The sequence below is a fragment of the Chiloscyllium plagiosum genome, unplaced genomic scaffold, assembly GCF_037043375.1.
Source record: "Chiloscyllium plagiosum isolate Xiang-an unplaced genomic scaffold, Cpla_swu_hap1 HiC_scaffold_2, whole genome shotgun sequence".
Lineage (NCBI taxonomy): Eukaryota > Metazoa > Chordata > Chondrichthyes > Orectolobiformes > Hemiscylliidae > Chiloscyllium > Chiloscyllium plagiosum.
Window position 1 is genome coordinate 43,226,318 of NW_028270140.1, and position 13,474 is coordinate 43,239,791.

Below are 13,474 nucleotides of genomic sequence, written 5' to 3' on the forward strand. Positions count from 1 at the left end.
CTACGTATCTAAAAGTTGAAGTTCTAAATTGGAGAAAGGCCAATTTTGACAGTATTAGGCAAGAACTTTCAAAAGCTGATTGGATACTGATGTGCGCAGGTAAAAGGACGGCTGGAAAATGGGAAGTCTTCAGAAATGAGATAACAAGAATCCAGAGAAAGTATATTCCTGTCAGGGTGAAAGGGAAGGCTGGTAGGTATAGGGAATGCTGGATGACTAAAGAAATTGAGGGTTTGGTTAAGAAAAAGAAGGAAGCATATGTCAGGTACAGACAAGATAGATCGAGTGAATCCTTAGAAGAGTATAAAGAAAGTAGGAGTATACTTGAGAGGGAAATCAGGAGGGCAAAACGGGACATGAGGTAGCATTGGCAAATAGAATTAAGGAGAATCCAAAGGGGTTTTACAAATATATTAAGGACAAAAGGTTAACTAGGGAGAGAATAGGGCCCCTCAAAGATCAGCAAGGCAGTCTTTGTGTGGAGCCACAGAAAATGGGAGAGATACTAAATGAATATTTTGCATCAGTATTTACTGTGGAAAAGGATATGAAAGATATAGACTGTAGGGAAATAGATGGTGACATCTTGCAAAATGTCCAGATTATGGAGGAGGAAGTGCTGGATGTCTTGAAAGGTGGATAAATCCCCAGGACCTGATCAGGTGTACCCGAGAACTCTATGGGAAGCTGGAGAAGAGATTGCTGGGCCTCTTGCTGAGATATTTGTATCATCAATAGTCACAGGTGAGGTGCCGGAAGACTGGAGCTTGGCAAACGTGGTGCCACTGTTTAAGAAGGACAAGCCAGGGAACTATAGACCGATGAGCCTGACCTCAGTGGTGGGCAAGTTGTTGGAGGGAATGTTGAGGGACAGGGTGTACGTGTATTTGGAAAGGCAAGGACTGATTCGGGATAGTCAATATGACTTTGTGCATGGGAAATCATGTCTCACAAACTTGATTGAGTTTTTTGAAGAAGTAACAAAGAAGATTGATGAGGGCAGAGCAGTAGTTGTGATCTATATGGACTTCAGTAAGGCGTTCGACAAGGTTCCCCATGGTAGACTGATTAGCAAAGTTAGATCTCATGGAATACAGGGAGAACTAGCCATTTGGATACAGAACTGGCTCAAAGGTAAAAGACAGAGGGTAGTGGTGGAGGGTTGTTTTTCAGATTGGAGGCCTGTGACCAGTGGAGTGCCACAAGGATCGGTGCTGGGTCCTCTACTTTTTGTCATTTACATAAATGATTTGGATGTGAGCATAAGAAGTACAGATAGTAAGTTTGTGGGCGGCACGGTGGCTCAGTGGTTAGCACTGCTGCCTCACAGCGCCTGAGACCCGGGTTCAATTCGCGTCTCAGGCGACTGACTGTCTGGAGTTTGCACGTTCTCCCCGTGTCTGCGTGGGTTTCCTCCGGGTGCTCCGGTTTCCTCCCACAGTCCAAAGATGTGCAGCTCAGGTGAATTGGCCATGCTAAATTGCCCCTAGTGTTAGGTAAGGGGTAAATGTAGGGGCATGGGTGGGTTGCGCTTCGGCGGGGCGGTGTGGACTTGTTGGGCCGAAGGGCCTGTTTCCACACTGTAAGTAATCTAATCTAATCTAATCATGACACCAAAATTGGAGGTGTAGTGGACAACTAAGAGGGTTACCTCAGATTTCAACAGGACCTTGACCAGATGGGCAAATGGGCTGAGAAGTGGCAGATGGAGTTTAACTCAGATAAATGCGAGGTGCTGCATTTTGGGAAAGCAAATCTTAGCAGGACTAATACACTTAATGGTAAGGTCCTAGGTAGTGTTGCTGAACAAAGAGATCTTTCAGTGCAGGTTCATAGCTGCTTGAAAGTGGAGTTGCATGGAAGATAGGATAGTGAAGAAGACGTTTGGTGTGCTTTCCTTTATTGGTCAGAGTATTGAGTACAGGAGTTGAGAGGTTATGTTGCAGCTGTACAGAACTTTGGTTAGGCCACTGTTGGAATATTACGTGCAATTCTGGTCTCCCTCCTATTGGAAAGATGTTGTGAAACTTGAAAGGATTCAGAAAAGATTTACAAGGATGTTGCCAGGGTTGGAGGATCTGAGCTACAGGGAGAGGCTGAACAGGCTGGGGCTGTTTTCCCTTCAGCGTCAGAGGCTGAGGGTGACCTTATAGAGGTTTACAAAATTATGAGGGGTATGGATAGGATAAATAGACAAAGTCTTTTCCCTGGGGTTGGGGAGTCCAGAACTAGAGGGCATTGGTTTAGGGTGATAGGGGAAAGATATAAAAGAGACCGAGGGGGCAACAGTTTCACGCAGAGGGTGGTATGTGTATGGAATGAGCTGCCAGAGGAAGTGGTGGAGGCTGGTACAATTGCAACATTTAAGAGGCATTTTGATGGGTATATGAATAGGAAGGGTTTGGAGGGATAAGGGCCGGGCGCTGGCAGGTGAGACTAGATTGAGTTGGAATATCTGGTCGGCATGGACGTGTTGGACTGAAAGTCTGTTTCCATGTTGTACATCTGTATGACTCTATGACTCTATGACTCTATCTATGTAATGGTGGTATCTGTGTCAACATTCCGACATGTCTTACAGCATCTACCGTGGCAAGGTTGTATGGTATCATCCTGAAAGCTGGGCAAATTTCTACGAACAATGATCTGTTTGAGGTTTGGTGGTTGTTTAAAGGTGAGAAGTGGAGGTGTGGGGAAGGTCTTGGCGAGCTGCTCATGCTCATTGATAATGTGTTGCAGGCCACGAAGAACATGGCGTGGTTTTTCGGCTCCTGGGAAGTACTGGACAACGAAAGGTATCCTGTCAGGTGCAGTTCATGTCTGTCTCCTGAGGAGGTCATTACAGTTCCAGCTGTGGCACCTCAGAACTGGCAATCGATGAGTTAAGCACATTACCCTGTTCTTATGAGAGCGTTTCGAAGTACTTCCAAGTGCCAAGTACTCAGGGATACCACCATTACACACAGAGATACCTCCCATCAATCAACAAACAGGAGTGTTTCCTCCCAGTCGGAGAACACTTCAGCCATCCAGGACATTTGACCTTCGGGTGACTGTCCTCCAAGGCGGACTTCAGGACAGGCAACAATGAAAAGTGGCCGAGTAGAGGCTGATAGCTAAGTTTGGTACCCATGAGGACAGCCTCAACCAGGACCTTGGGTTCATGTCACATTACAGGTGACCCCATTGCACTATACACACATCCAGACAGACGGACACACGCAGACAGACGGACACACACAGACACTCCTACTTATAAACACACACACACTCCTACACACGCTCATGCAGAGCCTCTCTCACATGCTCACACATACATTCCCACACACACCCTCTTACAGACTTATACCCATTTACACTCACATACCCACACTCTCTCACAGACACTCATAACACTCCCCCCCTCCACCCCACACACACACACACACACACACATATATAAGTTTGTGGGGTGAATCTGTACTTGCAGAATTACATTTTACTTTGCTCAAAACTGAATGAATTTATATAATTTAGAATCAGTCTGACCATTGCGGCACAGACAGCCTCACACAGAGAAGTTCACACCTTCAATATATTATCTGGGCTGACATGACACCAATTGTTAAAGTTCACTTCAGAATGTAACTTTTAAAAAAGGATTTGCGATTTACATGTGAAAGAACTGAAACCAACATAGACATTCTAAAAGATGAGAGACTGAACAAACAATCCAGGTCTTTTTCAATATAAATTTTCAGTTACATCACACTGTAAACTTTTGCTATAAATCCTATGTCTTAAAATCTTACCAGCATCTCCAAATCAGCCGAGGACATTGCGGGAAGCTAGGTAAGTAATGGTGGGCCCCCTAGCAAATATACCTGTGCCTTATACAGCCACGGTTTAGGAGTTGAAAGACTAGGGAGTGGCTAATGTTGTTCCTTTAGTAAAGAATGGCTGCAAGAAAAAGCCTGAGAAACTTACACCAGAGAGTCTGACATCAGTGGTAGATAAGTTGTTGGAGGGGGTTCTGAACGATAGGATTTAGATGTATTTGGAGAGGTAAGGACTGATTAGGGAGAGTCAGCATGGCTTTTTGTATGGGAAATCGTTCTCACAAACTAGATTGAATTTTTCAGGATGTTAAAATCAACTCGGAGAAAGTGAGGACTGCAGATGCTGGAGATCAGAGCTGGAAAATGTGTTGCTGGAAAAGCGCAGCAGGTCAGACAGCGTCCAAGGAGCAAGAGAATCGACGTTTCGGGCATAAGCCTGAAGCTTATGCCTGAAACGTCGATTCTCCTGCTCCTTGGATGCTGCCTGACCTACTGTGCTTTTCCAGCAACACATTTTTCAGCATTTTTCAGGATATACCAAGAACATAGATGAGGGCAGAGTGTTAGATGTTATCTACATGAAACTTAACTAGGTCTATGACAAGGTTCCATGTTTCAGACTGGTTAATAAAGTGAGACCACTTGGGATTCAGGGAGGGTTTTCCAATTTGGTACAAAAATGGCTTGACGTTAGGTGACAGAGGTGAGAGTGGAGTATTGCTTTTTGGCCTGGAGACCTGTGGCCAGCAGTGTTCTGCAGGGATCTGTGCTGCGTCCATTGATGTTTATCATTTATATAAATGATTTGGATGAGAATATAGGAAGCATGGTTAATAATTTTGCAGATGGCACCAAAATTGTTGGTATAGTGGAGAGTGAAGAAGATTATCTAACAGTACAACAGGAACTTGATTTGCTGGGCTAATGAGCCGAGGAGTGACAGATGAGTTTAATGTAGATAAATGTGAGGTGTTGCATTTTGGTAAAACAAACAAGGACAGGATTTACACAGTAAATGGTAGGGCCCTGAGGAGCATTGTCAACTAGAGAGACCTAGGAGTTCATAATACATAGTTCCTTGAAAGTGGCAACACAGGGAGACAGGATGGTGAAGAAGGTGTTTGATATGCTTGCCTTCATTGGTCAGAGTAAAGGAGTTGGAACAAAATGGAGCAGCTGTACAGGATTTTGGGGTGGTTACTTTTAGAGTACTCTGTACATTTTGGTCACCCTGCTATAGAAGGATATTATTAAATTTAAAAAGGTATGGAAAAAATTAACAAGGATGTCACCAGGACTGTGGGGGTTTGAGTTATAAGGAGAGGTTGGATAGACTGGTTCTTTTTTCCCTGGAGCATAGGAGGTTGAAGGCTTACCTTATAATGGTTTATAAAGTCATGAGGGGCATAGATAAAGTAAACAGTTAAGGTCTTTTCCTTAGCAAAGGAGAGTTCAAAATTAGACATCATAATTTTAATGTGAGAGGGGAAAGATTTAAAAAGGACTCAAGGGGTAATTTTCTCACACAGAGGGTGGTGCATATATGGAATGAACTGCCAGAGGAAGTGGTAGATGAAGGTGAGGTTTAGCGGGATATGGGCCAAATGCAGGCAAATGGGACGAAGTTAGTTTGGGAAACCTGGTCGACACGGATAAGTTGAACCAAAGGGTCAGTTTCTGTGCCATATGACTCTATGACTCTATGACCCACTTCAAATATTTAACTATCCAGTGCATTCAATACAGTCCATTATCATATCTATACAGAGGAACCTTGATTATCCGGCATTCGATTATTCGAATTTCGGATTATCCGAACAAGGTCGCAAGATCCCGCTGCTTGGCTAAACTGTGTTATCCGGCATTCGATTATCCAGCATTCAACTATCCAAGCAAAATACTCCCCACCTGTGCCGTTCGGATAATCGCGGTTCCTCCGTATGAGATTTCATGCAGGGATCTTGTAAGTTACACAAGTTATGGGGTGGTTTTTAAACAAGATTCACCTCCTTTTAAGCTACTGCTGCCAACTCTAACATTTTTGACATAATAATATTCATTTAGCCAGCACAAATGGCATGTTGCAATCTACCTTTGACTAGCTTTTGATACATTGTACTTCACTATGCATGCATTGCATATATGTGAAGAAATGTTTACATATAAGACATAGTTGGTGTTCGTTAACCCATGCTTCATGTTTTCGACTCTTCAATGTCCTAACACCTGGCTGACATGAATCCCACACTTTTGCCCATCAAAGTGACTCTGACTTCAACCACATGAGCCATTTTCCGGTTCCATTATCTATCTTGACAATAGCAAGTAAGGACAGGAAATCAGCTCATGGTGGCCATCTTAAGCACTGAGCTCTGCTAAGTTGCCAGATCCTTCCCAGAGGCTCCATGTCCCATCTTACTTCTCATTGTGTCAACAGTCCATTTCTGATGCGCCTAACCCTTAAAGATCCAACATTAAACATTAATGATGTCTATTCTACTCCTGTACATTCCCCTTGTAGCAGCTGTAGTGGTGGTTATGGTCAATAATCCCTCTTCAGTCATCTATATGGCCTCAGATGAATATTTGCATTCACCCTGAATTTCCTGACTCCACAATTATCTTTGCATTCTCCTCAAGCCTTGACAGCCCCACGTCTATTGGCAATGTTTCTGCACACTGCTCCTACAGTCCACCCTTGCATCTTCCTTAACAATTGATAGACACATCCTTGGGACAACATTCCTCTCTTGTTTCTGACTGACATTGATGTGCAGCCTAGACATAATTGACCAGACCTCAAGCATTGACTTTGCAGCTCCCTGACCAACAAAAGTTTGCTGCCATGACTACTGCTGCTGGCCCTATTGGACAGACTGTTGATGACTCTCTGGAGTGAAATTGACCAGGTCCCATGATCGTGAACATCTCAAGTTGACGATTGACTATAACTTAGCCCATGTGTGTGGATAGCATCCCTGACAATGGTACCAGGATGCCATAACCTACAGTGACATCCATCCACCTCCCAGCTTGACTGGACTGAGGACTAACCTGCATACACTTTCAACATGGCTTTTTGGTTGAATAAAGTTTGCCACTCCAGGCAGCTGACACATGCGGCAGGTGTAAGATTGATATCTTGGTGTCCCCTCACCTTGGACAATTTCCTCCTGACAAGCCATCTGTCTATGAGCCTGCACAAAAGAGCTTGTCAATACAGCTGTAGTGAGAGCCTTTGGGCACTGGCTGAAATACCAGTGCAGTAACTGATACAGCATTGTAGGTATCACAAGGCATGGATCTTGAAAAAGTGTATGTAGGCGTTCAGTGAGTGAGTTCTAAGAGAGCACTCAGGCAATTTGATTTTCTGTCTGGTTCAGTTTGTTACATCGATGCCTGTCCCTGTGTACAGTGTCCATCCTGCAGTGATTCAATGCTAGTTGCTATGCTCCCTGAAATACAGATCTGATCTGTACAGCGTCCTGCACGTGCTCCCTGAAATACAGGTCTGATCTGTACAGCGTCCTGCACGTGCATTGGAGAGGTGCCACAATGATTGCGAGCAGTTCGCAAAGGCTGGACACCAGTGTTTGTGGAGAAGGGATACATGTAGATTGTGCCCATGAAGTGTGTCATGATGCTGTTTGGAGCAAATAACATGGAGGCTTCTCATTATCAGCAGCAAAATGAAGTCCCAGGTACCTGCTCTGACTTCCATGTTGTGATGACTTGATGTCTAGCTTGATGGCATGTTTGGTAAGATAGGAAATTGAACATTTATAAGGCAAGTTGTGCCTTAGTAAAGTGCTTCACAAACTATAACCCCTCTTAATTGGCAACTTGCTGCTGCCTAATGAGAAACTCATCTCACTGATTAGCAATAGCATAAAAGATGGAGCAAAATGCTTCCAACATTGAGATAGGCCCCGTTAGACATCTCATCTGATTCTGTCACAATTCTCACCATAGCCTACATTACTGATCCTGACAAGGTTCGATCTTATGGGAGGAATAAAACCAGATGCATCACTCTACATCACAGAGGAGCTGTAAATAACAATAGTAAACCCAGTTCAGTTGAACCTCAGAATACTTCTTACTAACTCATGGTGGTTTGTCCCAAAACTGATAGAGCTGTCACACATAGTAGTCAAACAACAACCTAACATAATCATTCTCTTGGAACCATAACTTAAAAAAATGTCCCAAATACCATCATTACCATCCTTGGGTATAGCTTGTCCCACTAGCAAAACAAGCCCAGAAGAGGTGGCTCAGTGGTTAGCACTGCTGTCTCACAGTGCCAGGGATCTGGTTTCAAATCTGACTGGTTGTGTAATGTTTGCACATTCTTCTGTCTCTTCATGAGTTTTCCAAAGATGTGCAGGTTAGATGGATTGGACTATGTTACTTTTCCCATAGTATCCAGGGATGTGCAGGTTAGGTGGATTGATCATTGCAAATGCTGGGTTACAGGGATAGGGTGGGTTTACTACAACAAAGTGGGTTGCTGTTCAGAGGTTTTGGTGAGCCAAATGGCTTCTTTGTGCCCTGTAAGGATTCTAATCTATGATTCTATGACATAGTGATGTACAGTTGGGAGAGATTCACCCTGGGAATCTTTAACGTTGTCTCTAGAACCCCATGAAGTCACATGTAAAGCAAGTAGGCCTCCTGATCCCACTAACCCTCCCAACCCATCCCCAACTTACTTGGTGAAAAAGTACTCATCCATGTTTTACACCTTTACCATTGATGGAAAAACAAAGGTTGCATTGGCTCAGAATATATTCTGGGTGGGGGACTTCACGTTCCATCAGCAAGAATGGCTCAGCAGCACCATGATTGGCCGAGCTGGCCAAGTGTTGAAGGACATTGCCACAGATCTAGTCTAGCAGCAATAATTAAAGAACCAACAATATGGAAAACCTACTTGACCTCATCTTCACCAAGTTGTGTTTCACAGATTTGTCTGTCCTTAGCAGCATCAGTTGGAGAGACCATCGCACAGTTCTTGTGAAGAATAAGTCCCACCTTCACACGATGATACCCTTCATTACCATCACCATGCCAAATGGGATTGATTTCAAACAGATCTAGCAACTCAAAACTAGGCATTATTGAGGCATTGTGAAGCATCAGCAAAACAGAATCATATTCACTTACAATCTATAAACAAAAAGCCCCCTCCTATCAAGGCCGGAGATTAACCTTGATTCAATAAAGAGTGCAAGAAGATATGTCAGAAATAGCAGCAGGCACACTGAAAAACAAGGGGTGGAAAATCTTACCAGGGTCTGAGTAATGTGGAGCAATGCCATGATTTGTGCGAGAACTGGATAAGGGTCTGGCAAGGTCAATATCAACGTTGGGAACATCTCAATCCATCTGTTGCACTCTTGCCAAGAGGAGGGTGCCATTTCTCATTAGGCAATGGTGAGTTGCCAATTAAAGCAGATTATTGCTTGTTAAATATCCTGTTAATGGCCCAACTCACATCATTAATAGTTAGCTTCCTATCTTATCAAATGATCCAAACAAAGTCAACATCAAGAAATCTCGACATGAAGCTCCAAGTGGATACCTGATGACTTCAACTCACCACTTGATTTAAAGGACCTCCATGTTACTAAGGATCAAACAACAAAGCATGATCCAAAATCTACATGTACCCTTCATTCACAGATATTGGTAGTTAGCATTTGCCAGGCTCCATGACCATCATGGCATCTCTCTGATATACTTGCAGACTGCTCAGCAAGTATAGACTTGCTTTGCAAGATGTGACAGTAGCTAACATTAAAAGGCTGCAACAAAGACACTTATCATGTGCAAACCCAGGTCATAGGATTGGATTCTATTGGATCTCATGGACTGCTTGCTTGCTCTTTAATGTGAACTCACTTAGCGGCTTCTTGCATACTCACAATAACCCTGCCTTGCCTTGCTGTGCCAGTTAGTGTAGATACACAATCAGGCAGTTTGCCTTGCTGCTCAGCAGCCCTCAGTCATGGCAGCTATAACTTGTTGTGTGGCATTGTGCTACATCAATCTCACATCCACTCCATGTGCCAGCAGCTTACGTGGCAAACACACTACATGTGTACCAAGCAGGAAATCACATCTCAAAGCTGTAGGGGAATTCCAAGAGGAAAAGGGAAGTGTACATAAGGTCTAGGCAGCTAAGAACAGAACGGGCCCTGGAGGAATATCGGAAGAGTAGAGCAAGTCTTAAACATGGAATCAAGCGGGCTAAAAGGCGTCATGATACAGCTTTAGCAAGCAGAATTAAGCAGAATCCCAAAGCATTTTATTATTATATACGAAGCAAGCGGGTAACTAGAGAAAGGATTGGTCCACTAAAAGATAATGAAGGAAGGCTGTGTGCCGAACCTGAGAGAATGGGTGAGATTCTGAATGATTACTTTGCATAGTATACACTGAGGAGAGGAACATGATGAATCTTGAGATTAGAGATAGAAATTTGATTAGTCTGGATCACATTGGCATAAGTAGGGAAGATGTGTTGGGTATTCTAGAGGTTATTAAGGTGGACAAATCCCCAGGACTGGATGGGATCTATCCTAGGTTGCTGAGGAAGGTAAGAGAGGAAATAACTGGGGCCCTGACAGATATCTTTGTGGCATCCTTAAATACAGGTGAGGTGCCGGAGGACTGGAAATTTGCTCATGTTGTCCCGCTGTACAAGAAGGGTAGTAGCGATATTCCAGGTAACTACAGACCAATGAGCCTGACGTCGGTGGTGGGGAAGTTGCTGGAGAAGGTACTGAGAGATATATATTTAGAAAAGAATGGGCTTATCAGTGATAGGCGACATGGTTTTGTGCGGGGAAGATTGTGCCTTACCAAATTAATAGAGTTCTTCAAGGAAGTGACCAAGTTGTTAGATGAAGGAAAGGATGTAGATGTCATACACATGGACTTTAGTAAGGTGTTTGATAAGGTTCCCCATTATAGACTAATGGAGAAAGTGAAGTCACATGGTGTTCAGGGTGTTCTAGCTAGGTGGATAAAGAACTGGTTGAGCAACAGGAGACAGAGAGTAGGAGTTGAAGGGAGTTTCTCAAAGTGGAGAAAGGTGACCAGTGGTGTTCCACAGGGGTCAGTATTGGGGCCACTGTTGTTTGTAATATACATAAATGATCTAGAAGAGGGCACTGTTGGTATGATCAGCAAGTTTGCAGATGATACAAAGATTGGTAGAGTAGCAGAAAGCATAAAGGACTGTCAGAAAATACAGGAGAATGTAGATAGACTGGAGAGGTTGGCGGAAAAGTGGCAGATGGCTTTCAATCCAGACAAATGTGAGGTGATGCATTTAGGCAAGTCTAATTCTAGAGCAAATTATACAATGAATGGAAGAGCTTTCAGAAATGTTGATGGGCAGAAAGATCTGGGAGTGCAGGTCCATTGTACCCTAAAGGTTTCTGCACAGATATATAGAGTGGTCAAGAAGGCATATAGTATGCTTGCCTTCATTGGCCGGGTATTGAGTATAAGAGCTGGCAAGTCATATTAAAATTGTACAAGACATTGGTTCGGCCGCATTTAGAATACTATGTACAGTTCTGGTCGCCACATTACCAAAAGGATGTGGACCCTTTGGAGAGGGTGCAGAGAAGGTTTATGAAGATGCTGCCTGGTATGGAAGGTACTTGCTAAGGAATGAGGTTGAGTAGGTTAGGTTTATTTTCACTAGAAAAAAGGAGATTGAGGGGGGACCTGATTGAGGTTTACAAAATCATGAAGGGCATAGACAGGGTGGATAGAGATAAGCTTTTTCCCAGGGTGAAGGATTCAATAATGAGAGATCATGCTTTCAAGGTGAGAGGTGGAAAGTTTAAGGGGGATACACGTGGCAAGTACTTCACACAGAGGGTGGTGGGCGTTTGGAATGCGTTGCTAGCAGGGGTGGTAGAGGCAGGTACGGTAGATTCATTTAAGGTGCGTCTGAACAGATGCATGAGTAGGTGGGGAGCAGAGGGATACTAATGCTTAGGGATTGACCGACAGGTTTAGACAGTACATTTGGATCAGCTCAGGCTTGGAGGGCCGAAGGGCCTGTTCCTGGGCTGTAAATTTTCTTTGTTCTTTGTTCTTTGAATTGTCCATGAGGTGCTCATCGGTCAGGGGGAATCCAGCACAGTATGTCAGGGGCAACCTCCAATACCGGATAAGGAGATCAACCACAGTCAGACATTCATTTGGGCTATTCTCAGTCAGGGGTTTGACCCTCTGCAGTACAAGTAGTTTTTCTATAACATGATGGTTGCGTTCTTGTGCAACCCTGTGTTATAGAAAAATCATGCTTTAGAAACAGCGCTTAAAGTGTTAGCGCTGTAATGGCATTACAGCCAACACACGTTTGAAAAGATCACACTTTAGAAAGAGTGTCCCCAATTCATCAGTCATGTTATAGAGAATTTGTGTTAATGAAATGCACATTATTGCAGAACAACATGTACAGGGAGTGCCATAGTAGGCAGTCTTTGTTGCTCTATAATGGATAGAGGTAGGGCTAAAGCTGTTAGGAAAATGTGCAGCCATTCGTCAGGTGTCTGGGCACTTCTTATCCCAGGGATGCCCAGTTAGGACACTCAAAGGTAATGGGTTGCAGTTACACTTGGCATGATTACCTCATATGTCAGGGTCTGGTTGGGAAAGTTCAGCAAAGGCAAGCCCATGTGGAATGTTTAGGTGGGGATCTGGGGAGGTGCAAAGCCTTTGGGCTTTACAGGAAAGGCCATCAGCAAGGACACCTGAATGCTTGAGGGCTCATCGACACTTGGAGGTGGAGCTTGCGGTGGTGTGAGTCTTCTTTCCAGATGCAAGTTGGCCCTCCTCAGTGTGCACTGCCAAGAGGTGGAAGAGGAAGGCAGGGTGGAGGTGGAAGAATCTGGAGTGTCCTGAATGCAGCTGCTTTGTGAGGTTCCTCCTCCGACTGGGTGCTTCCTACCACAGTCTGATGTCTATGTGAGGAAGGAGCACCCAGAGAGTGCACCAGCTTTCCCATCACACAGTTGCTATGCCTTTGGTCATTAGGGCCAATGACTGCAGTGATGGAGTGCAGTCTTCAGTTGACCTTGAGGGTGCTGGACCTAGCTCTCCATGGCAGCACTAACGGAGGTGGATAAACAGTCATAAAACTCACTGCTTCTGCCAATGAGGGCCATTGTGTCCCATATACCTGTCTGTTGCTCCTGTGCATGTGGGTGAAGCTCTATTTACTGACGCCACATGGTTCCCTCACCCACCTGGGTTGGATGCCTGGTTTCCAGCAGTCTTCTGAGTGCCAGTGGTTTGGACAGTTTCCGAGTTGGCTAGTGGCAGAACTGTTGCAGTGAAGTGCTCAACAGATTGTGCTCCCACACGCTCTGAGGCTGATGTTCCCACCGAGATATCAATAATTGAGCTGCAGGTGATGCAGGATTCACTCCACTGCAAAGACAATGGGCCCTGACAAGATGTTCCAGTACAGCTATAACATGCAGTGTGGAAAATTGCCCAACTTTGTGTTCTTCACAAAAAATAGGACAAATCCAACCTGGTCAATTACACCCATGAATCTACTTTTGATCATCCATAAAGTGATGGGAGAGATCTTGACAGTGCTATTAAGCAGCATTTAATAA